This window comes from Staurois parvus, unplaced genomic scaffold, assembly GCF_062004578.1.
Source record: "Staurois parvus isolate SC_StPar_1 unplaced genomic scaffold, SC_StPar_1.0 ptg000432l, whole genome shotgun sequence".
Taxonomy (NCBI): domain Eukaryota; kingdom Metazoa; phylum Chordata; class Amphibia; order Anura; family Ranidae; genus Staurois; species Staurois parvus.
The window spans coordinates 2,938,242-2,961,993 of record NW_028318228.1 but is presented as its reverse complement, the minus strand read 5'-3'; the positions used below and the strand labels follow the sequence as shown (position 1 = coordinate 2,961,993).

Sequence of the window (23,752 nt, the reverse complement as noted above, 5' to 3'; positions counted from 1 at the left end):
TGGGAATACCAGGTGCTGTAGGCTAGCCTACGGCCACATCACCCTGAATGCGCCCGATCTCGTCTGATCTCGGAAGCTAAGCAGGGTAGGGCCTAGTTAGTACCTGGATGGGAGACCGCCTGGGAATACCAGGTGCTGTAGGCTAGCCTACGGCCACATCACCCTGAATACGCCCGATCTCGTCTGATCTCGGAAGCCAAGCAGGGTAGGGCCTGGTTAGTACCTGGATGGGAGACCGCCTGGGAATACCAGGTGCTGTAGGCTATCCGCCCCTTGATGACGTCAGTGTGACGAAACCGGTTGGGCGTGGCATACTCGATGCGGACGTGAGAGAGCCTTGTCGTTCTGTGCTGTATGGGAGAGATCCGCGGTGAGCGGTAACTGTATCTCACCTTGTTTTGCAATTGAAGCTGGTGTCTATTAGACACCTTGTTTGTGAGTTTCCTTATACCTTTTTTATTAAAGATATAAATGAAAAAAACGTATTGCACCATTCTGTTCTCTTTTTTCCCTGAGTGTACTGCATGCTCTCATGGAGGTATGAGAAAGAGTGGAGAAGTTCATCATAAGAGCTTGGGCTGCAAAGTTGTTTGTGATTATTATTATCTGGAAGTATCTGAAACATCACCATATCTATTTGGACATCGGGTTCATTGCTCCCAGAGCACAAGCGCTGTTGCTGGTTTATAATCTGACCAGCCATTAGCTCTGGTGAGTTCATTTAATCTCCTTTGGTGGTGGATTTTTCACAATTGGTTCAAGTCACTGAAGATATATATATATATTTTTTGGACACGAATTTATGTTTGGACACTATAATTATTTATTTTAAACACTAAATGTTTTTGGATGAGGATATACACCTTTATATAAGTTTGTTATTAGCGCATGCATTTCAAAACAAACATCAAATTGACCAATTAGTAAATTAAAGGAATGTTCTTAAGATGAAAAGTCACAAACACAATTCTTTTCCTATATGAGCAGATATAGATTTGTTTCCGTAGGTTACTGTGGTTATCTAAATTCTAAAGTTCATGGACTTACTGTGCAATGGGCTAAAGAGAGCTTGTAGACAGTCCTCCTTTGGGCTACCTCGAGGGGAATTTACTTAAAATGGGTGCAGACAGGATCCGGAGTAGTTTTGCATCGTAAGCAATCAGCTTCTCACTTCAGCTTGTTGAGTGAAGGTTTGAAATGGACACAAGGAGCTGAGTGGTTGCCATACAGACAGATTCTGTCTTCTCCCTTTTTAGTAAACTCCCCCTCAAAATACTACAAAGCTCTTTACTGCTGTCCCGTCTGTGTGCGCACGCTCGACTGTAAAACGGGGAAGAAGGTGTACCCCTTTACGGAGGATAGACAGCAGGACCTGTTCGCCTAAAGCGTGGTTTTCCCATGGGCGTGGTCAACCCATCCTTCTTTACACAAAAGCCACTGTTGTTAGAGAGGTGGATGGTCAAAGTTGGCCTGAAAAGTGATAAACCGCTGCCCGTTTTATTGCAGCACGGGTAGGGCGGTTGCGTGCCTCGTGTGCACCCCCTACTTGTTTTGCAATATCACGTTTTAAGCATGATTTTGCCCAGTGGTGCCACCTTGTGGCCATTTTTCCACAGTGGCTGGATGGCAAGCAGTTAAATGCCTCTACTTGCCTGCGCGATGTCATCTTCAGCTCTGTAACCAGATCTGCACATGCACAGCTCAGCCTACGGCTCCGGGCCAGTCTCTGTGTGTAAGAATGACTAGCTCCTGTGCATGCGCAGAAGTGATGTCATCTCATGCCAGCCAATGAAGATGGAAAAGATGCAAGAGAGGATTGTTGGCGGAAACATGAGTATATCGCTCCGTTTGGTTCCATTTTTATTTCTGTTGTGAATGCTCCAACAGGAAGACTCTCACATTTATGAGTTGGACCGCACTTTACAGAGGAGCCTTGGTGAGGCAGTGCGGCTTCCACATACATTTGCAAATGTCTGCAACTAAAATCTCTGTTTTTAATGGAATTATTAGGTTGAGTCAATTTTTCTTTTTCAAGCTAGCTGATAAGTGTGCTGGGATATTTTCTGTTTGAACTGTGCCATGCCTTCCATGTGCACCTTCAATAGCTAGTTATAAATTGGGATTGTTGTCATTTTTTTTTATAGCTTGCTCACTAGATTTGCTGTGGAGACACATTGTACGCCTTCAGGTGCCATTGTGGTCCTGCTGGGTTTCTAATGGGAGGAATGGGCTCCCTTCTGGTATACTTGCCTTTCACTGCTTGATGCCAAATCACGTCCATGTATGCCATTTGGTGTTAAGTGGTTGTACTGGGATGATACATGTAGCTTCGTGCAGGCATCATCCCGATACCGTTTTTTAGAGACGACGGTCTAAAAACAAGCAGCTGGAGGGGACACCTCCACCGAGACAACCAATCAACCAGTCCACGCTTCTGCCGGCTGATCACAGAGCCGACCGAGGAGGGGAACCGCTCCGTTCGGCTCTGTGATATAGTGAACTGGAAACGATGACCTTACATCACTTCCTATTTATCTGGATGTAAACGGCACCATTTTTAAAAATGAAAAGCATGTGATCAAATACTTTTAAGGGAAGAAAAGGGATTTGGGGTCTTATTGACCTCAGAACCCTCCATAAAGAGTACCTGTCACATGCCTATTGTTGTCACAAGGGACATTTACATTTCTTGTGACAGCAATAAAATTGATAAAAAGAAATTAAAGTGACAGTGTAAAAAAAAAAAAAAATCCAAGTGCTCTCATTCCCTTGTGCTTGTGCGCAAAGGCAAATCCACTCATCAGTCACGCGCAAATGCACTCATCAGTCATGCACTCAGGCAGTGATCATGGTTTTCGGGTCAGCGGCAGGGGCCCCCAGACATTCCGGCAGTCTTGGATTTTTTTCAGGAAGGGACAGATCGAGGTCTCTCGATCAGCACACTAAAGGTACAGGCTTCGGCCCTAAGCATTTTTCTGCAGGTCCCCCTGCAGCAGAATCCTTTTTGTTGTGGACTTCTTTAGGTCTCTTTCCAAGTCAAGACCAATGAGGGTCAAGACTTGTCCAGTTTGGGACCTATCCTTAGACCTGAAGGCTTTCATCCGCAAGCCTTTTGAGCCTTTGGAAGAATCTGCCCAAGAATCCTTAGCAGCTTCTTGGGCAGAGAGGGCCGGGGCTTTGCCGGAGATCTGTAAGGCAGCCACCTGGTCAAAGTTCTCTACCTTCGTCAAGCATTACCGCCTAGATGTCCTGTCAAATAGGGAGCAGGCATTCGGACGCAGGGTCCTCCAGGCAGTGGGCCCACCCTAAGGGGTCAGTTCTTGATTATCTACCGCCTGGGAATACCAGGTGCTGTAGGCTAGCCTACGGCCACATCACCCTGAATGCGCCCGATCTCGTCTGATCTCGGAAGCTAAGCAGGGTAGGGCCTAGTTAGTACCTGGATGGGAGACCGCCTGGGAATACCAGGTGCTGTAGGCTAGCCTACGGCCACATCACCCTGAATACGCCCGATCTCGTCTGATCTCGGAAGCCAAGCAGGGTAGGGCCTGGTTAGTACCTGGATGGGAGACCGCCTGGGAATACCAGGTGCTGTAGGCTATCCGCCCCTTGATGACGTCAGTGTGACGAAACCGGTTGGGCGTGGCATACTCGATGCGGACGTTAGAGAGCCTTGTTGTTCTGTGCTGTATGGGAGAGATCCGCGGTGAGCGGTAACTGTATCTCACCTTGTTTTGCAATTGAAGCTGGTGTCTATTAGACACCTTGTTTGTGAGTTTCCTTATACCTTTTTTATTAAAGATATAAATGAAAAAAACGTATTGCACCATTCTGTTCTCTTTTTTCCCTGAGTGTACTGCATGCTCTCATGGAGGTATGAGAAAGAGTGGAGAAGTTCATCATAAGAGCTTGGGCTGCAAAGTTGTTTGTGATTATTATTATCTGGAAGTATCTGAAACATCACCATATCTATTTGGACATCGGGTTCATTGCTCCCAGAGCACAAGCGCTGTTGCTGGTTTATAATCTGACCAGCCATTAGCTCTGGTGAGTTCATTTAATCTCCTTTGGTGGTGGATTTTTCACAATTGGTTCAAGTCACTGAAGATATATATATATATTTTTTGGACACGAATTTATGTTTGGACACTATAATTATTTATTTTAAACACTAAATGTTTTTGGATGAGGATATACACCTTTATATAAGTTTGTTATTAGCGCATGCATTTCAAAACAAACATCAAATTGACCAATTAGTAAATTAAAGGAATGTTCTTAAGATGAAAAGTCACAAACACAATTCTTTTCCTATATGAGCAGATATAGATTTGTTTCCGTAGGTTACTGTGGTTATCTAAATTCTAAAGTTCATGGACTTACTGTGCAATGGGCTAAAGAGAGCTTGTAGACAGTCCTCCTTTGGGCTACCTCGAGGGGAATTTACTTAAAATGGGTGCAGACAGGATCCGGAGTAGTTTTGCATCGTAAGCAATCAGCTTCTCACTTCAGCTTGTTGAGTGAAGGTTTGAAATGGACACAAGGAGCTGAGTGGTTGCCATACAGACAGATTCTGTCTTCTCCCTTTTTAGTAAACTCCCCCTCAAAATACTACAAAGCTCTTTACTGCTGTCCCGTCTGTGTGCGCACGCTCGACTGTAAAACGGGGAAGAAGGTGTACCCCTTTACGGAGGATAGACAGCAGGACCTGTTCGCCTAAAGCGTGGTTTTCCCATGGGCGTGGTCAACCCATCCTTCTTTACACAAAAGCCACTGTTGTTAGAGAGGTGGATGGTCAAAGTTGGCCTGAAAAGTGATAAACCGCTGCCCGTTTTATTGCAGCACGGGTAGGGCGGTTGCGTGCCTCGTGTGCACCCCCTACTTGTTTTGCAATGTCACGTTTTAAGCATGATTTTGCCCAGTGGTGCCACCTTGTGGCCATTTTTCCACAGTGGCTGGATGGCAAGCAGTTAAATGCCTCTACTTGCCTGCGCGATGTCATCTTCAGCTCTGTAACCAGATCTGCACATGCACAGCTCAGCCTACGGCTCCGGGCCAGTCTCTGTGTGTAAGAATGACTAGCTCCTGTGCATGCGCAGAAGTGATGTCATCTCATGCCAGCCAATGAAGATGGAAAAGATGCAAGAGAGGATTGTTGGCGGAAACATGAGTATATCGCTCCGTTTGGTTCCATTTTTATTTCTGTTGTGAATGCTCCAACAGGAAGACTCTCACATTTATGAGTTGGACCGCACTTTACAGAGGAGCCTTGGTGAGGCAGTGCGGCTTCCACATACATTTGCAAATGTCTGCAACTAAAATCTCTGTTTTTAATGGAATTATTAGGTTGAGTCAATTTTTCTTTTTCAAGCTAGCTGATAAGTGTGCTGGGATATTTTCTGTTTGAACTGTGCCATGCCTTCCATGTGCACCTTCAATAGCTAGTTATAAATTGGGATTGTTGTCATTTTTTTTTATAGCTTGCTCACTAGATTTGCTGTGGAGACACATTGTACGCCTTCAGGTGCCATTGTGGTCCTGCTGGGTTTCTAATGGGAGGAATGGGCTCCCTTCTGGTATACTTGCCTTTCACTGCTTGATGCCAAATCACGTCCATGTATGCCATTTGGTGTTAAGTGGTTGTACTGGGATGATACATGTAGCTTCATGCAGGCATTATCCCGATACCGTTTTTTAGAGACGACGGTCTAAAAACAAGCAGCTGGAGGGGACACCTCCACCGAGACAACCAATCAACCAGTCCACGCTTCTGCCGGCTGATCACAGAGCCGACCGAGGAGGGGAACCGCTCCGTTCGGCTCTGTGATATAGTGAACTGGAAACGATGACCTTACATCACTTCCTATTTATCTGGATGTAAACGGCACCATTTTTAAAAATGAAAAGCATGTGATCAAATACTTTTAAGGGAAGAAAAGGGATTTGGGGTCTTATTGACCTCAGAACCCTCCATAAAGAGTACCTGTCACATGCCTATTGTTGTCACAAGGGACATTTACATTTCTTGTGACAGCAATAAAATTGATAAAAAGAAATTAAAGTGACAGTGTAAAAAAAAAAAAAATCCAAGTGCTCTCATTCCCTTGTGCTTGTGCGCAAAGGCAAATCCACTCATCAGTCACGCGCAAATGCACTCATCAGTCATGCACTCAGGCAGTGATCATGGTTTTCGGGTCAGCGGCAGGGGCCCCCAGACATTCCGGCAGTCTTGGATTTTTTTCAGGAAGGGACAGATCGAGGTCTCTCGATCAGCACACTAAAGGTACAGGCTTCGGCCCTAAGCATTTTTCTGCAGGTCCCCCTGCAGCAGAATCCTTTTTGTTGTGGACTTCTTCAGGTCTCTTTCCAAGTCAAGACCAATGAGGGTCAAGACTTGTCCAGTTTGGGACCTATCCTTAGACCTGAAGGCTTTCATCCGCAAGCCTTTTGAGCCTTTGGAAGAATCTGCCCAAGAATCCTTAGCAGCTTCTTGGGCAGAGAGGGCCGGGGCTTCGCCGGAGATCTGTAAGGCAGCCACCTGGTCAAAGTTCTCTACCTTCGTCAAGCATTACCGCCTAGATGTCCTGTCAAATAGGGAGCAGGCATTCGGACGCAGGGTCCTCCAGGCAGTGGGCCCACCCTAAGGGGTCAGTTCTTGATTATCTACCGCCTGGGAATACCAGGTGCTGTAGGCTAGCCTACGGCCACATCACCCTGAATGCGCCCGATCTCGTCTGATCTCGGAAGCTAAGCAGGGTAGGGCCTAGTTAGTACCTGGATGGGAGACCGCCTGGGAATACCAGGTGCTGTAGGCTAGCCTACGGCCACATCACCCTGAATACGCCCGATCTCGTCTGATCTCGGAAGCCAAGCAGGGTAGGGCCTGGTTAGTACCTGGATGGGAGACCGCCTGGGAATACCAGGTGCTGTAGGCTATCCGCCCCTTGATGACGTCAGTGTGACGAAACTGGTTGGGCGTGGCATACTCGATGCGGACGTTAGAGAGCCTTGTCGTTCTGTGCTGTATGGGAGAGATCCGCGGTGAGCGGTAACTGTATCTCACCTTGTTTTGCAATTGAAGCTGGTGTCTATTAGACACCTTGTTTGTGAGTTTCCTTATACCTTTTTTATTAAAGATATAAATGAAAAAAACGTATTGCACCATTCTGTTCTCTTTTTTCCCTGAGTGTACTGCATGCTCTCATGGAGGTATGAGAAAGAGTGGAGAAGTTCATCATAAGAGCTTGGGCTGCAAAGTTGTTTGTGATTATTATTATCTGGAAGTATCTGAAACATCACCATATCTATTTGGACATCGGGTTCATTGCTCCCAGAGCACAAGCGCTGTTGCTGGTTTATAATCTGACCAGCCATTAGCTCTGGTGAGTTCATTTAATCTCCTTTGGTGGTGGATTTTTCACAATTGGTTCAAGTCACTGAAGATATATATATATATTTTTTGGACACTAATTTATGTTTGGACACTATAATTATTTATTTTAAACACTAAATAGTTTTGGATGAGGATATACACCTTTATATAAGTTTGTTATTAGCGCATGCATTTCAAAACAAACATCAAATTGACCAATTAGTAAATTAAAGGAATGTTCTTAAGATGAAAAGTCACAAACACAATTCTTTTCCTATATGAGCAGATATAGATTTGTTTCCGTAGGTTACTGTGGTTATCTAAATTCTAAAGTTCATGGACTTACTGTGCAATGGGCTAAAGAGAGCTTGTAGACAGTCCTCCTTTGGGCTACCTCGAGGGGAATTTACTTAAAATGGGTGCAGACAGGATCCGGAGTAGTTTTGCATCGTAAGCAATCAGCTTCTCACTTCAGCTTGTTGAGTGAAGGTTTGAAATGGACACAAGGAGCTGAGTGGTTGCCATACAGACAGATTCTGTCTTCTCCCTTTTTAGTAAACTCCCCCTCAAAATACTACAAAGCTCTTTACTGCTGTCCCGTCTGTGTGCGCACGCTCGACTGTAAAACGGGGAAGGTGTACCCCTTTACGGAGGATAGACAGCAGGACCTGTTCGCCTAAAGCGTGGTTTTCCCATGGGTGTGGTCAACCCATCCTTCTTTACACAAAAGCCACTGTTGTTAGAGAGGTGGGTGGTCAAAGTTGGCCTGAAAAGTGATAAACCGCTGCCCGTTTTATTGCAGCACGGGTAGGGCGGTTGCGTGCCTCGTGTGCACCCCCTACTTGTTTTGCAATATCACGTTTTAAGCATGATTTTGCCCAGTGGTGCCACCTTGTGGCCATTTTTCCACAGTGGCTGGATGGCAAGCAGTTAAATGCCTCTACTTGCCTGCGCGATGTCATCTTCAGCTCTGTAACCAGATCTGCACATGCACAGCTCAGCCTACGGCTCCGGGCCAGTCTCTGTGTGTAAGAATGACTAGCTCCTGTGCATGCGCAGAAGTGATGTCATCTCATGCCAGCCAATGAAGATGGAAAAGATGCAAGAGAGGATTGTTGGCGGAAACATGAGTATATCGCTCCGTTTGGTTCCATTTTTATTTCTGTTGTGAATGCTCCAACAGGAAGACTCTCACATTTATGAGTTGGACCGCACTTTACAGAGGAGCCTTGGTGAGGCAGTGCGGCTTCCACATACATTTGCAAATGTCTGCAACTAAAATCTCTGTTTTTAATGGAATTATTAGGTTGAGTCAATTTTTCTTTTTCAAGCTAGCTGATAAGTGTGCTGGGATATTTTCTGTTTGAACTGTGCCATGCCTTCCACGTGCACCTTCAATAGCTAGTTATAAATTGGGATTGTTGTCATTTTTTTTTTATAGCTTGCTCACTAGATTTGCTGTGGAGACACATTGTACGCCTTCAGGTGCCATTGTGGTCCTGCTGGGTTTCTAATGGGAGGAATGGGCTCCCTTCTGGTATACTTGCCTTTCACTGCTTGATGCCAAATCACGTCCATGTATGCCATTTGGTGTTAAGTGGTTGTACTGGGATGATACATGTAGCTTCATGCAGGCATCATCCCGATACCGTTTTTTAGAGACGACGGTCTAAAAACAAGCAGCTGGAGGGGACACCTCCACCGAGACAACCAATCAACCAGTCCACGCTTCTGCCGGCTGATCACAGAGCCGACCGAGGAGGGGAACCGCTCCGTTCGGCTCTGTGATATAGTGAACTGGAAACGATGACCTTACATCACTTCCTATTTATCTGGATGTAAACGGCACCATTTTTAAAAATGAAAAGCATGTGATCAAATACTTTTAAGGGAAGAAAAGGGATTTGGGGTCTTATTGACCTCAGAACCCTCCATAAAGAGTACCTGTCACATGCCTATTGTTGTCACAAGGGACATTTACATTTCTTGTGACAGCAATAAAATTGATAAAAAGAAATTAAAGTGACAGTGTAAAAAAAAAAAAAATCCAAGTGCTCTCATTCCCTTGTGCTTGTGCGCAAAGGCAAATCCACTCATCAGTCACGCGCAAATGCACTCATCAGTCATGCACTCAGGCAGTGATCATGGTTTTCGGGTCAGCGGCAGGGGCCCCCAGACATTCCGGCAGTCTTGGATTTTTTTCAGGAAGGGACAGATCGAGGTCTCTCGATCAGCACACTAAAGTTACAGGCTTCGGCCCTAAGCATTTTTCTGCAGGTCCCCCTGCAGCAGAATCCTTTTTGTTGTGGACTTCTTCAGGTCTCTTTCCAAGTCAAGACCAATGAGGGTCAAGACTTGTCCAGTTTGGGACCTATCCTTAGACCTGAAGGCTTTCATCCGCAAGCCTTTTGAGCCTTTGGAAGAATCTGCCCAAGAATCCTTAGCAGCTTCTTGGGCAGAGAGGGCCGGGGCTTTGCCGGAGATCTGTAAGGCAGCCACCTGGTCAAAGTTCTCTACCTTCGTCAAGCATTACCGCCTAGATGTCCTGTCAAATAGGGAGCAGGCATTCGGACGCAGGGTCCTCCAGGCAGTGGGCCCACCCTAAGGGGTCAGTTCTTGATTATCTACCGCCTGGGAATACCAGGTGCTGTAGGCTAGCCTACGGCCACATCACCCTGAATGCGCCCGATCTCATCTGATCTCGGAAGCTAAGCAGGGTAGGGCCTAGTTAGTACCTGGATGGGAGACCGCCTGGGAATACCAGGTGCTGTAGGCTAGCCTACGGCCACATCACCCTGAATACGCCCGATCTCGTCTGATCTCGGAAGCCAAGCAGGGTAGGGCCTGGTTAGTACCTGGATGGGAGACCGCCTGGGAATACCAGGTGCTGTAGGCTATCCGCCCCTTGATGACGTCAGTGTGACGAAACCGGTTGGGCGTGGCATACTCGATGCGGACGTTAGAGAGCCTTGTCGTTCTGTGCTGTATGGGAGAGATCCGCGGTGAGCGGTAACTGTATCTCACCTTGTTTTGCAATTGAAGCTGGTGTCTATTAGACACCTTGTTTGTGAGTTTCCTTATACCTTTTTTATTAAAGATATAAATGAAAAAAACGTATTGCACCATTCTGTTCTCTTTTTTCCCTGAGTGTACTGCATGCTCTCATGGAGGTTTGAGAAAGAGTGGAGAAGGGCTGCAAAGTTGTTTGTGATTATTATTATCTGGAAGTATCTGAAACATCACCATATCTATTTGGACATCGGGTTCATTGCTCCCAGAGCACAAGCGCTGTTGCTGGTTTATAATCTGACCAGCCATTAGCTCTGGTGAGTTCATTTAATCTCCTTTGGTGGTGGATTTTTCACAATTGGTTCAAGTCACTGAAGATATATATATATATTTTTTGGACACTAATTTATGTTTGGACACTATAATTATTTATTTTAAACACTAAATGTTTTTGGATGAGGATATACACCTTTATATAAGTTTGTTATTAGCGCATGCATTTCAAAACAAACATCAAATTGACCAATTAGTAAATTAAAGGAATGTTCTTAAGATGAAAAGTCACAAACACAATTCTTTTCCTATATGAGCAGATATAGATTTGTTTCCGTAGGTTACTGTGGTTATCTAAATTCTAAAGTTCATGGACTTACTGTGCAATGGGCTAAAGAGAGCTTGTAGACAGTCCTCCTTTGGGCTACCTCGAGGGGAATTTACTTAAAATGGGTGCAGACAGGATCCGGAGTAGTTTTGCATCGTAAGCAATCAGCTTCTCACTTCAGCTTGTTGAGTGAAGGTTTGAAATGGACACAAGGAGCTGAGTGGTTGCCATACAGACAGATTCTGTCTTCTCCCTTTTTAGTAAACTCCCCCTCAAAATACTACAAAGCTCTTTACTGCTGTCCCGTCTGTGTGCGCATGCTCGACTGTAAAACGGGGAAGAAGGTGTACCCCTTTACGGAGGATAGACAGCAGGACCTGTTCGCCTAAAGCGTGGTTTTCCCATGGGCGTGGTCAACCCATCCTTCTTTACACAAAAGCCACTGTTGTTAGAGAGGTGGATGGTCAAAGTTGGCCTGAAAAGTGATAAACCGCTGCCCGTTTTATTGCAGCACGGGTAGGGCGGTTGCGTGCCTCGTGTGCACCCCCTACTTGTTTTGCAATATCACGTTTTAAGCATGATTTTGCCCAGTGGTGCCACCTTGTGGCCATTTTTCCACAGTGGCTGGATGGCAAGCAGTTAAATGCCTCTACTTGCCTGCGCGATGTCATCTTCAGCTCTGTAACCAGATCTGCACATGCACAGCTCAGCCTACGGCTCCGGGCCAGTCTCTGTGTGTAAGAATGACTAGCTCCTGTGCATGCGCAGAAGTGATGTCATCTCATGCCAGCCAATGAAGATGGAAAAGATGCAAGAGAGGATTGTTGGCGGAAACATGAGTATATCGCTCCGTTTGGTTCCATTTTTATTTCTGTTGTGAATGCTCCAACAGGAAGACTCTCACATTTATGAGTTGGACCGCACTTTACAGAGGAGCCTTGGTGAGGCAGTGCGGCTTCCACATACATTTGCAAATGTCTGCAACTAAAATCTCTGTTTTTAATGGAATTATTAGGTTGAGTCAATTTTTCTTTTTCAAGCTAGCTGATAAGTGTGCTGGGATATTTTCTGTTTGAACTGTGCCATGCCTTCCATGTGCACCTTCAATAGCTAGTTATAAATTGGGATTGTTGTCATTTTTTTTTATAGCTTGCTCACTAGATTTGCTGTGGAGACACATTGTACGCCTTCAGGTGCCATTGTGGTCCTGCTGGGTTTCTAATGGGAGGAATGGGCTCCCTTCTGGTATACTTGCCTTTCACTGCTTGATGCCAAATCACGTCCATGTATGCCATTTGGTGTTAAGTGGTTGTACTGGGATGATACATGTAGCTTCATGCAGGCATCATCCCGATACCGTTTTTTAGAGACGACGGTCTAAAAACAAGCAGCTGGAGGGGACACCTCCACCGAGACAACCAATCAACCAGTCCACGCTTCTGCCGGCTGATCACAGAGCCGACCGAGGAGGGGAACCGCTCCGTTCGGCTCTGTGATATAGTGAACTGGAAACGATGACCTTACATCACTTCCTATTTATCTGGATGTAAACGGCACCATTTTTAAAAATGAAAAGCATGTGATCAAATACTTTTAAGGGAAGAAAAGGGATTTGGGGTCTTATTGACCTCAGAACCCTCCATAAAGAGTACCTGTCACATGCCTATTGTTGTCACAAGGGACATTTACATTTCTTGTGACAGCAATAAAATTGATAAAAAGAAATTAAAGTGACAGTGTAAAAAAAAAAAAAATCCAAGTGCTCTCATTCCCTTGTGCTTGTGCGCAAAGGCAAATCCACTCATCAGTCACGCGCAAATGCACTCATCAGTCATGCACTCAGGCAGTGATCATGGTTTTCGGGTCAGCGGCAGGGGCCCCCAGACATTCCGGCAGTCTTGGATTTTTTTCAGGAAGGGACAGATCGAGGTCTCTCGATCAGCACACTAAAGGTACAGGCTTCGGCCCTAAGCATTTTTCTGCAGGTCCCCCTGCAGCAGAATCCTTTTTGTTGTGGACTTCTTCAGGTCTCTTTCCAAGTCAAGACCAATGAGGGTCAAGACTTGTCCAGTTTGGGACCTATCCTTAGACCTGAAGGCTTTCATCCGCAAGCCTTTTGAGCCTTTGGAAGAATCTGCCCAAGAATCCTTAGCAGCTTCTTGGGCAGAGAGGGCCGGGGCTTTGCCGGAGATCTGTAAGGCAGCCACCTGGTCAAAGTTCTCTACCTTCGTCAAGCATTACCGCCTAGATGTCCTGTCAAATAGGGAGCAGGCATTCGGACGCAGGGTCCTCCAGGCAGTGGGCCCACCCTAAGGGGTCAGTTCTTGATTATCTACCGCCTGGGAATACCAGGTGCTGTAGGCTAGCCTACGGCCACATCACCCTGAATGCGCCCGATCTCGGAAGCTAAGCAGGGTAGGGCCTAGTTAGTACCTGGATGGGAGACCGCCTGGGAATACCAGGTGCTGTAGGCTAGCCTACGGCCACATCACCCTGAATACGCCCGATCTCGTCTGATCTCGGAAGCCAAGCAGGGTAGGGCCTGGTTAGTACCTGGATGGGAGACCGCCTGGGAATACCAGGTGCTGTAGGCTATCCGCCCCTTGATGACGTCAGTGTGACGAAACTGGTTGGGCGTGGCATACTCGATGCGGACGTTAGAGAGCCTTGTCGTTCTGTGCTGTATGGGAGAGATCCGCGGTGAGCGGTAACTGTATCTCACCTTGTTTTGCAATTGAAGCTGGTGTCTATTAGACACCTTGTTTGTGAGTTTCCTTATACCTTTTTTATTAAAGATATAAATGAAAAAAACGTATTGCACCATTCTGTTCTCTTTTTTCCCTGAGTGTACTGCATGCTCTCATGGAGGTATGAGAAAGAGTGGAGAAGTTCATCATAAGAGCTTGGGCTGCAAAGTTGTTTGTGATTATTATTATCTGGAAGTATCTGAAACATCACCATATCTATTTGGACATCGGGTTCATTGCTCCCAGAGCACAAGCGCTGTTGCTGGTTTATAATCTGACCAGCCATTAGCTCTGGTGAGTTCATTTAATCTCCTTTGGTGGTGGATTTTTCACAATTGGTTCAAGTCACTGAAGATATATATATATATTTTTTGGACACGAATTTATGTTTGGACACTATAATTATTTATTTTAAACACTAAATAGTTTTGGATGAGGATATACACCTTTATATAAGTTTGTTATTAGCGCATGCATTTCAAAACAAACATCAAATTGACCAATTAGTAAATTAAAGGAATGTTCTTAAGATGAAAAGTCACAAACACAATTCTTTTCCTATATGAGCAGATATAGATTTGTTTCCGTAGGTTACTGTGGTTATCTAAATTCTAAAGTTCATGGACTTACTGTGCAATGGGCTAAAGAGAGCTTGTAGACAGTCCTCCTTTGGGCTACCTCGAGGGGAATTTACTTAAAATGGGTGCAGACAGGATCCGGAGTAGTTTTGCATCGTAAGCAATCAGCTTCTCACTTCAGCTTGTTGAGTGAAGGTTTGAAATGGACACAAGGAGCTGAGTGGTTGCCATACAGACAGATTCTGTCTTCTCCCTTTTTAGTAAACTCCCCCTCAAAATACTACAAAGCTCTTTACTGCTGTCCCGTCTGTGTGCGCACGCTCGACTGTAAAACGGGGAAGAAGGTGTACCCCTTTACGGAGGATAGACAGCAGGACCTGTTCGCCTAAAGCGTGGTTTTCCCATGGGTGTGGTCAACCCATCCTTCTTTACACAAAAGCCACTGTTGTTAGAGAGGTGGGTGGTCAAAGTTGGCCTGAAAAGTGATAAACCGCTGCCCGTTTTATTGCAGCACGGGTAGGGCGGTTGCGTGCCTCGTGTGCACCCCCTACTTGTTTTGCAATATCACGTTTTAAGCATGATTTTGCCCAGTGGTGCCACCTTGTGGCCATTTTTCCACAGTGGCTGGATGGCAAGCAGTTAAATGCCTCTACTTGCCTGCGCGATGTCATCTTCAGCTCTGTAACCAGATCTGCACATGCACAGCTCAGCCTACGGCTCCGGGCCAGTCTCTGTGTGTAAGAATGACTAGCTCCTGTGCATGCGCAGAAGTGATGTCATCTCATGCCAGCCAATGAAGATGGAAAAGATGCAAGAGAGGATTGTTGGCGGAAACATGAGTATATCGCTCCGTTTGGTTCCATTTTTATTTCTGTTGTGAATGCTCCAACAGGAAGACTCTCACATTTATGAGTTGGACCGCACTTTACAGAGGAGCCTTGGTGAGGCAGTGCGGCTTCCACATACATTTGCAAATGTCTGCAACTAAAATCTCTGTTTTTAATGGAATTATTAGGTTGAGTCAATTTTTCTTTTTCAAGCTAGCTGATAAGTGTGCTGGGATATTTTCTGTTTGAACTGTGCCATGCCTTCCACGTGCACCTTCAATAGCTAGTTATAAATTGGGATTGTTGTCATTTTTTTTTTATAGCTTGCTCACTAGATTTGCTGTGGAGACACATTGTACGCCTTCAGGTGCCATTGTGGTCCTGCTGGGTTTCTAATGGGAGGAATGGGCTCCCTTCTGGTATACTTGCCTTTCACTGCTTGATGCCAAATCACGTCCATGTATGCCATTTGGTGTTAAGTGGTTGTACTGGGATGATACATGTAGCTTCATGCAGGCATCATCCCGATACCGTTTTTTAGAGACGACGGTCTAAAAACAAGCAGCTGGAGGGGACACCTCCACCGAGACAACCAATCAACCAGTCCACGCTTCTGCCGGCTGATCACAGAGCCGACCGAGGAGGGGAACCGCTCCGTTCGGCTCTGTGATATAGTGAACTGGAAACGATGACCTTACATCACTTCCTATTTATCTGGATGTAAACGGCACCATTTTTAAAAATGAAAAGCATGTGATCAAATACTTTTAAGGGAAGAAAAGGGATTTGGGGTCTTATTGACCTCAGAACCCTCCATAAAGAGTACCTGTCACATGCCTATTGTTGTCACAAGGGACATTTACATTTCTTGTGACAGCAATAAAATTGATAAAAAGAAATTAAAGTGACAGTGTAAAAAAAAAAAAAATCCAAGTGCTCTCATTCCCTTGTGCTTGTGCGCAAAGGCAAATCCACTCATCAGTCACGCGCAAATGCACTCATCAGTCATGCACTCAGGCAGTGATCATGGTTTTCGGGTCAGCGGCAGGGGCCCCCAGACATTCCGGCAGTCTTGGATTTTTTTCAGGAAGGGACAGATCGAGGTCTCTCGATCAGCACACTAAAGTTACAGGCTTCGGCCCTAAGCATTTTTCTGCAGGTCCCCCTGCAGCAGAATCCTTTTTGTTGTGGACTTCTTCAGGTCTCTTTCCAAGTCAAGACCAATGAGGGTCAAGACTTGTCCAGTTTGGGACCTATCCTTAGACCTGAAGGCTTTCATCCGCAAGCCTTTTGAGCCTTTGGAAGAATCTGCCCAAGAATCCTTAGCAGCTTCTTGGGCAGAGAGGGCCGGGGCTTTGCCGGAGATCTGTAAGGCAGCCACCTGGTCAAAGTTCTCTACCTTCGTCAAGCATTACCGCCTAGATGTCCTGTCAAATAGGGAGCAGGCATTCGGACGCAGGGTCCTCCAGGCAGTGGGCCCACCCTAAGGGGTCAGTTCTTGATTATCTACCGCCTGGGAATACCAGGTGCTGTAGGCTAGCCTACGGCCACATCACCCTGAATGCGCCCGATCTCATCTGATCTCGGAAGCTAAGCAGGGTAGGGCCTAGTTAGTACCTGGATGGGAGACCGCCTGGGAATACCAGGTGCTGTAGGCTAGCCTACGGCCACATCACCCTGAATACGCCCGATCTCGTCTGATCTCGGAAGCCAAGCAGGGTAGGGCCTGGTTAGTACCTGGATGGGAGACCGCCTGGGAATACCAGGTGCTGTAGGCTATCCGCCCCTTGATGACGTCAGTGTGACGAAACCGGTTGGGCGTGGCATACTCGATGCGGACGTTAGAGAGCCTTGTCGTTCTGTGCTGTATGGGAGAGATCCGCGGTGAGCGGTAACTGTATCTCACCTTGTTTTGCAATTGAAGCTGGTGTCTATTAGACACCTTGTTTGTGAGTTTCCTTATACCTTTTTTATTAAAGATATAAATGAAAAAAACGTATTGCACCATTCTGTTCTCTTTTTTCCCTGAGTGTACTGCATGCTCTCATGGAGGTTTGAGAAAGAGTGGAGAAGGGCTGCAAAGTTGTTTGTGATTATTATTATCTGGAAGTATCTGAAACATCACCATATCTATTTGGACATCGGGTTCATTGCTCCCAGAGCACAAGCGCTGTTGCTGGTTTATAATCTGACCAGCCATTAGCTCTGGTGAGTTCATTTAATCTCCTTTGGTGGTGGATTTTTCACAATTGGTTCAAGTCACTGAAGATATATATATATATTTTTTGGACACTAATTTATGTTTGGACACTATAATTATTTATTTTAAACACTAAATGTTTTTGGATGAGGATATACACCTTTATATAAGTTTGTTATTAGCGCATGCATTTCAAAACAAACATCAAATTGACCAATTAGTAAATTAAAGGAATGTTCTTAAGATGAAAAGTCACAAACACAATTCTTTTCCTATATGAGCAGATATAGATTTGTTTCCGTAGGTTACTGTGGTTATCTAAATTCTAAAGTTCATGGACTTACTGTGCAATGGGCTAAAGAGAGCTTGTAGACAGTCCTCCTTTGGGCTACCTCGAGGGGAATTTACTTAAAATGGGTGCAGACAGGATCCGGAGTAGTTTTGCATCGTAAGCAATCAGCTTCTCACTTCAGCTTGTTGAGTGAAGGTTTGAAATGGACACAAGGAGCTGAGTGGTTGCCATACAGACAGATTCTGTCTTCTCCCTTTTTAGTAAACTCCCCCTCAAAATACTACAAAGCTCTTTACTGCTGTCCCGTCTGTGTGCGCACGCTCGACTGTAAAACGGGGAAGAAGGTGTACCCCTTTACGGAGGATAGACAGCAGGACCTGTTCGCCTAAAGCGTGGTTTTCCCATGGGCGTGGTCAACCCATCCTTCTTTACACAAAAGCCACTGTTGTTAGAGAGGTGGATGGTCAAAGTTGGCCTGAAAAGTGATAAACCGCTGCCCGTTTTATTGCAGCACGGGTAGGGCGGTTGCGTGCCTCGTGTGCACCCCCTACTTGTTTTGCAATATCACGTTTTAAGCATGATTTTGCCCAGTGGTGCCACCTTGTGGCCATTTTTCCACAGTGGCTGGATGGCAAGCAGTTAAATGCCTCTACTTGCCTGCGCGATGTCATCTTCAGCTCTGTAACCAGATCTGCACATGCACAGCTCAGCCTACGGCTCCGGGCCAGTCTCTGTGTGTAAGAATGACTAGCTCCTGTGCATGCGCAGAAGTGATGTCATCTCATGCCAGCCAATGAAGATGGAAAAGATGCAAGAGAGGATTGTTGGCGGAAACATGAGTATATCGCTCCGTTTGGTTCCATTTTTATTTCTGTTGTGAATGCTCCAACAGGAAGACTCTCACATTTATGAGTTGGACCGCACTTTACAGAGGAGCCTTGGTGAGGCAGTGCGGCTTCCACATACATTTGCAAATGTCTGCAACTAAAATCTCTGTTTTTAATGGAATTATTAGGTTGAGTCAATTTTTCTTTTTCAAGCTAGCTGATAAGTGTGCTGGGATATTTTCTGTTTGAACTGTGCCATGCCTTCCATGTGCACCTTCAATAGCTAGTTATAAATTGGGATTGTTGTCATTTTTTTTTATAGCTTGCTCACTAGATTTGCTGTGGAGACACATTGTACGCCTTCAGGTGCCATTGTGGTCCTGCTGGGTTTCTAATGGGAGGAATGGGCTCCCTTCTGGTATACTTGCCTTTCACTGCTTGATGCCAAATCACGTCCATGTATGCCATTTGGTGTTAAGTGGTTGTACTGGGATGATACATGTAGCTTCATGCAGGCATCATCCCGATACCGTTTTTTAGAGACGACGGTCTAAAAACAAGCAGCTGGAGGGGACACCTCCACCGAGACAACCAATCAACCAGTCCACGCTTCTGCCGGCTGATCACAGAGCCGACCGAGGAGGGGAACCGCTCCGTTCGGCTCTGTGATATAGTGAACTGGAAACGATGACCTTACATCACTTCCTATTTATCTGGATGTAAACGGCACCATTTTTAAAAATGAAAAGCATGTGATCAAATACTTTTAAGGGAAGAAAAGGGATTTGGGGTCTTATTGACCTCAGAACCCTCCATAAAGAGTACCTGTCACATGCCTATTGTTGTCACAAGGGACATTTACATTTCTTGTGACAGCAATAAAATTGATAAAAAGAAATTAAAGTGACAGTGTAAAAAAAAAAAAAATCCAAGTGCTCTCATTCCCTTGTGCTTGTGCGCAAAGGCAAATCCACTCATCAGTCACGCGCAAATGCACTCATCAGTCATGCACTCAGGCAGTGATCATGGTTTTCGGGTCAGCGGCAGGGGCCCCCAGACATTCCGGCAGTCTTGGATTTTTTTCAGGAAGGGACAGATCGAGGTCTCTCGATCAGCACACTAAAGGTACAGGCTTCGGCCCTAAGCATTTTTCTGCAGGTCCCCCTGCAGCAGAATCCTTTTTGTTGTGGACTTCTTCAGGTCTCTTTCCAAGTCAAGACCAATGAGGGTCAAGACTTGTCCAGTTTGGGACCTATCCTTAGACCTGAAGGCTTTCATCCGCAAGCCTTTTGAGCCTTTGGAAGAATCTGCCCAAGAATCCTTAGCAGCTTCTTGGGCAGAGAGGGCCGGGGCTTCGCCGGAGATCTGTAAGGCAGCCACCTGGTCAAAGTTCTCTACCTTCGTCAAGCATTACCGCCTAGATGTCCTGTCAAATAGGGAGCAGGCATTCGGACCCAGGGTCCTCCAGGCAGTGGGCCCACCCTAAGGGGTCAGTTCTTGATTATCTACCGCCTGGGAATACCAGGTGCTGTAGGCTAGCCTATGGCCACATCACCCTGAATGCGCCCGATCTCGTCTGATCTCGGAAGCTAAGCAGGGTAGGGCCTAGTTAGTACCTGGATGGGAGACCGCCTGGGAATACCAGGTGCTGTAGGCTAGCCTACGGCCACATCACCCTGAATACGCCCGATCTCGTCTGATCTCGGAAGCCAAGCAGGGTAGGGCCTGGTTAGTACCTGGATGGGAGACCGCCTGGGAATACCAGGTGCTGTAGGCTATCCGCCCCTTGATGACGTCAGTGTGACGAAACCGGTTGGGCGTGGCATACTCGATGCGGACGTTAGAGAGCCTTGTCGTTCTGTGCTGTATGGGAGAGATCCGCGGTGAGCGGTAACTGTATCTCACCTTGTTTTGCAATTGAAGCTGGTGTCTATTAGACACCTTGTTTGTGAGTTTCCTTATACCTTTTTTATTAAAGATATAAATGAAAAAAACGTATTGCACCATTCTGTTCTCTTTTTTCCCTGAGTGTACTGCATGCTCTCATGGAGGTATGAGAAAGAGTGGAGAAGTTCATCATAAGAGCTTGGGCTGCAAAGTTGTTTGTGATTATTATTATCTGGAAGTATCTGAAACATCACCATATCTATTTGGACATCGGGTTCATTGCTCCCAGAGCACAAGCGCTGTTGCTGGTTTATAATCTGACCAGCCATTAGCTCTGGTGAGTTCATTTAATCTCCTTTGGTGGTGGATTTTTCACAATTGGTTCAAGTCACTGAAGATATATATATATATTTTTTGGACACTAATTTATGTTTGGACACTATAATTATTTATTTTAAACACTAAATGTTTTTGGATGAGGATATACACCTTTATATAAGTTTGTTATTAGCGCATGCATTTCAAAACAAACATCAAATTGACCAATTAGTAAATTAAAGGAATGTTCTTAAGATGAAAAGTCACAAACACAATTCTTTTCCTATATGAGCAGATATAGATTTGTTTCCGTAGGTTACTGTGGTTATCTAAATTCTAAAGTTCATGGACTTACTGTGCAATGGGCTAAAGAGAGCTTGTAGACAGTCCTCCTTTGGGCTACCTCGAGGGGAATTTACTTAAAATGGGTGCAGACAGGATCCGGAGTAGTTTTGCATCGTAAGCAATCAGCTTCTCACTTCAGCTTGTTGAGTGAAGGTTTGAAATGGACACAAGGAGCTGAGTGGTTGCCATACAGACAGATTCTGTCTTCTCCCTTTTTAGTAAACTCCCCCTCAAAATACTACAAAGCTCTTTACTGCTGTCCCGTCCTGTGTGCGCACGCTCGACTGTAAAACGGGGAAGAAGGTGTACCCCTTTACGGAGGATAGACAGCAGGACCTGTTCGCCTAAAGCGTGGTTTTCCCATGGGCGTGGTCAACCCATCCTTCTTTACACAAAAGCCACTGTTGTTAGAGAGGTGGATGGTCAAAGTTGGCCTGAAAAGTGATAAACCGCTGCCCGTTTTATTGCAGCACGGGTAGGGCGGTTGCGTGCCTCGTGTGCACCCCCTACTTGTTTTGCAATATCACGTTTTAAGCATGATTTTGCCCAGTGGTGCCACCTTGTGGCCATTTTTCCACAGTGGCTGGATGGCAAGCAGTTAAATGCCTCTACTTGCCTGCGCGATGTCATCTTCAGCTCTGTAACCAGATCTGCACATGCACAGCTCAGCCTACGGCTCCGGGCCAGTCTCTGTGTGTAAGAATGACTAGCTCCTGTGCATGCGCAGAAGTGATGTCATCTCATGCCAGCCAATGAAGATGGAAAAGATGCAAGAGAGGATTGTTGGCGGAAACATGAGTATATCGCTCCGTTTGGTTCCATTTTTATTTCTGTTGTGAATGCTCCAACAGGAAGACTCTCACATTTATGAGTTGGACCGCACTTTACAGAGGAGCCTTGGTGAGGCAGTGCGGCTTCCACATACATTTGCAAATGTCTGCAACTAAAATCTCTGTTTTTAATGGAATTATTAGGTTGAGTCAATTTTTCTTTTTCAAGCTAGCTGATAAGTGTGCTGGGATATTTTCTGTTTGAACTGTGCCATGCCTTCCATGTGCACCTTCAATAGCTAGTTATAAATTGGGATTGTTGTCATTTTTTTTTATAGCTTGCTCACTAGATTTGCTGTGGAGACACATTGTACGCCTTCAGGTGCCATTGTGGTCCTGCTGGGTTTCTAATGGGAGGAATGGGCTCCCTTCTGGTATACTTGCCTTTCACTGCTTGATGCCAAATCACGTCCATGTATGCCATTTGGTGTTAAGTGGTTGTACTGGGATGATACATGTAGCTTCATGCAGGCATCATCCCGATACCGTTTTTTAGAGACGACGGTCTAAAAACAAGCAGCTGGAGGGGACACCTCCACCGAGACAACCAATCAACCAGTCCACGCTTCTGCCGGCTGATCACAGAGCCGACCGAGGAGGGGAACCGCTCCGTTCGGCTCTGTGATATAGTGAACTGGAAACGATGACCTTACATCACTTCCTATTTATCTGGATGTAAACGGCACCATTTTTAAAAATGAAAAGCATGTGATCAAATACTTTTAAGGGAAGAAAAGGGATTTGGGGTCTTATTGACCTCAGAACCCTCCATAAAGAGTACCTGTCACATGCCTATTGTTGTCACAAGGGACATTTACATTTCTTGTGACAGCAATAAAATTGATAAAAAGAAATTAAAGTGACAGTGTAAAAAAAAAAAAAATCCAAGTGCTCTCATTCCCTTGTGCTTGTGCGCAAAGGCAAATCCACTCATCAGTCACGCGCAAATGCACTCATCAGTCATGCACTCAGGCAGTGATCATGGTTTTCGGGTCAGCGGCAGGGGCCCCCAGACATTCCGGCAGTCTTGGATTTTTTTCAGGAAGGGACAGATCGAGGTCTCTCGATCAGCACACTAAAGGTACAGGCTTCGGCCCTAAGCATTTTTCTGCAGGTCCCCCTGCAGCAGAATCCTTTTTGTTGTGGACTTCTTCAGGTCTCTTTCCAAGTCAAGACCAATGAGGGTCAAGACTTGTCCAGTTTGGGACCTATCCTTAGACCTGAAGGCTTTCATCCGCAAGCCTTTTGAGCCTTTGGAAGAATCTGCCCAAGAATCCTTAGCAGCTTCTTGGGCAGAGAGGGCCGGGGCTTCGCCGGAGATCTGTAAGGCAGCCACCTGGTCAAAGTTCTCTACCTTCGTCAAGCATTACCGCCTAGATGTCCTGTCAAATAGGGAGCAGGCATTCGGACGCAGGGTCCTCCAGGCAGTGGGCCCACCCTAAGGGGTCAGTTCTTGATTATCTACCGCCTGGGAATACCAGGTGCTGTAGGCTAGCCTACGGCCACATCACCCTGAATGCGCCCGATCTCGTCTGATCTCGGAAGCTAAGCAGGGTAGGGCCTAGTTAGTACCTGGATGGGAGACCGCCTGGGAATACCAGGTGCTGTAGGCTAGCCTACGGCCACATCACCCTGAATACGCCCGATCTCGTCTGATCTCGGAAGCCAAGCAGGGTAGGGCCTGGTTAGTACCTGGATGGGAGACCGCCTGGGAATACCAGGTGCTGTAGGCTATCCGCCCCTTGATGACGTCAGTGTGACGAAACCGGTTGGGCGTGGCATACTCGATGCGGACGTTAGAGAGCCTTGTCGTTCTGTGCTGTATGGGAGAGATCCGCGGTGAGCGGTAACTGTATCTCACCTTGTTTTGCAATTGAAGCTGGTGTCTATTAGACACCTTGTTTGTGAGTTTCCTTATA

The 23,752-nt window shown here is 46.0% G+C and overlaps 15 non-coding genes and 1 pseudogene across 15 annotated transcripts; all 16 read left to right on the top strand.

Annotated features, from left to right (window-relative positions):
* Positions 1-25: 25 nt before the first annotated feature.
* LOC149454299 (5S ribosomal RNA) lies at positions 26-144 on the top strand. The gene has a single exon (XR_016314263.1). It is a non-coding gene; the product is annotated as a 5S ribosomal RNA (ribosomal RNA).
* A 1-nt stretch (position 145) lies between these two features.
* Positions 146-264, top strand: LOC149454298 (5S ribosomal RNA). The gene has a single exon (XR_016314326.1). It is a non-coding gene; the product is annotated as a 5S ribosomal RNA (ribosomal RNA).
* A 3,097-nt stretch (positions 265-3,361) lies between these two features.
* Positions 3,362-3,480, top strand: LOC149454297 (5S ribosomal RNA). The gene has a single exon (XR_016314261.1). It is a non-coding gene; the product is annotated as a 5S ribosomal RNA (ribosomal RNA).
* A 1-nt stretch (position 3,481) lies between these two features.
* Positions 3,482-3,600, top strand: LOC149454296 (5S ribosomal RNA). Its single transcript, XR_016314325.1, has one exon. It is a non-coding gene; the product is annotated as a 5S ribosomal RNA (ribosomal RNA).
* Positions 3,601-6,696: 3,096 nt separating this feature from the next.
* On the top strand, positions 6,697-6,815 carry LOC149454295 (5S ribosomal RNA). The gene has a single exon (XR_016314260.1). It is a non-coding gene; the product is annotated as a 5S ribosomal RNA (ribosomal RNA).
* Position 6,816: 1 nt separating this feature from the next.
* On the top strand, positions 6,817-6,935 carry LOC149454294 (5S ribosomal RNA). The gene has a single exon (XR_016314324.1). It is a non-coding gene; the product is annotated as a 5S ribosomal RNA (ribosomal RNA).
* Positions 6,936-10,029: 3,094 nt separating this feature from the next.
* LOC149454293 (5S ribosomal RNA) lies at positions 10,030-10,148 on the top strand. Its single transcript, XR_016314233.1, has one exon. It is a non-coding gene; the product is annotated as a 5S ribosomal RNA (ribosomal RNA).
* A 1-nt stretch (position 10,149) lies between these two features.
* Positions 10,150-10,268, top strand: LOC149454292 (5S ribosomal RNA). The gene has a single exon (XR_016314322.1). It is a non-coding gene; the product is annotated as a 5S ribosomal RNA (ribosomal RNA).
* Positions 10,269-13,347: 3,079 nt separating this feature from the next.
* LOC149454291 (5S ribosomal RNA) lies at positions 13,348-13,456 on the top strand (annotated as a pseudogene).
* A 1-nt stretch (position 13,457) lies between these two features.
* Positions 13,458-13,576, top strand: LOC149454290 (5S ribosomal RNA). Its single transcript, XR_016314321.1, has one exon. It is a non-coding gene; the product is annotated as a 5S ribosomal RNA (ribosomal RNA).
* Positions 13,577-16,673: 3,097 nt separating this feature from the next.
* On the top strand, positions 16,674-16,792 carry LOC149454289 (5S ribosomal RNA). Its single transcript, XR_016314231.1, has one exon. It is a non-coding gene; the product is annotated as a 5S ribosomal RNA (ribosomal RNA).
* A 1-nt stretch (position 16,793) lies between these two features.
* On the top strand, positions 16,794-16,912 carry LOC149454288 (5S ribosomal RNA). Its single transcript, XR_016314320.1, has one exon. It is a non-coding gene; the product is annotated as a 5S ribosomal RNA (ribosomal RNA).
* Positions 16,913-19,991: 3,079 nt separating this feature from the next.
* Positions 19,992-20,110, top strand: LOC149454287 (5S ribosomal RNA). Its single transcript, XR_016314296.1, has one exon. It is a non-coding gene; the product is annotated as a 5S ribosomal RNA (ribosomal RNA).
* A 1-nt stretch (position 20,111) lies between these two features.
* On the top strand, positions 20,112-20,230 carry LOC149454286 (5S ribosomal RNA). Its single transcript, XR_016314319.1, has one exon. It is a non-coding gene; the product is annotated as a 5S ribosomal RNA (ribosomal RNA).
* Positions 20,231-23,327: 3,097 nt separating this feature from the next.
* LOC149454285 (5S ribosomal RNA) lies at positions 23,328-23,446 on the top strand. The gene has a single exon (XR_016314259.1). It is a non-coding gene; the product is annotated as a 5S ribosomal RNA (ribosomal RNA).
* A 1-nt stretch (position 23,447) lies between these two features.
* Positions 23,448-23,566, top strand: LOC149454284 (5S ribosomal RNA). Its single transcript, XR_016314318.1, has one exon. It is a non-coding gene; the product is annotated as a 5S ribosomal RNA (ribosomal RNA).
* The last annotated feature ends 186 nt before the right edge of the window (positions 23,567-23,752 follow it).